Source organism: Austrofundulus limnaeus, unplaced genomic scaffold (assembly GCF_001266775.1).
Source record: "Austrofundulus limnaeus strain Quisiro unplaced genomic scaffold, Austrofundulus_limnaeus-1.0 Scaffold3040, whole genome shotgun sequence".
Taxonomy (NCBI): Eukaryota; Metazoa; Chordata; class Actinopteri; order Cyprinodontiformes; family Rivulidae; genus Austrofundulus; species Austrofundulus limnaeus.
Genome location: NW_013955442.1, coordinates 11,585 through 12,283, shown reverse-complemented (window position 1 = coordinate 12,283; position 699 = coordinate 11,585).

The window sequence follows — 699 nt, the reverse complement described above, 5'->3', positions numbered from 1 at the left end:
CCCCCAAGACACGAGGCAGACATAGGGAAGACCAGAGCCCAAGGGCCTGAGAGGAATCCCGTGTGCAGAGCCCCAAGGGGCACCCGCACTGGAAGATCTGCCCTCCCATCCCCCAGGTCAGACCATAGGGGAGAACTGGGAGAGTCCCCCCAGCGACCACRYRYACAGCCCCCGGGGCCAGCAGCGACAAACTCATGGGGCCCACCAGCACCCGCCAAACCAGAGCAGATCCAGGAAAGGGCACAGAGGTCCGGGCCCCCAGGGCGCACCCCACTCCAGGCCAAAGCCCGACAGGGCCAGAGGCCCCGAGCCCCAACAGGCAGTCACCAGGCCAGGCCGACACACACCCCAGCGCCCAGACCCCAGGAACCCCCAGCACACTGGCGGCCAGCCGCACACCCCACCGGGGGGGCCAAGTAGCAGTGGGCCCTCAGATAAACCAGCATGGGGGGTGGCCCAGACCCTAGCCTGGCAAATACCCAAACATACACATACACAATCGCACCATCCCACCCTCATCCTCACCCCCACTCAAGCAAAGACATACAAGGACACCACATTCCACTCATACCCCCGAGACACACTCTATACCCCCCAGGTCCAGGACATGCACCCACCCCCTATTGGAGGCAACACACACCCGAACCCAGGAGGTCGACCCAATCGTTCTGAGGTGGAGAGGATCAGATAGCCAAGGCC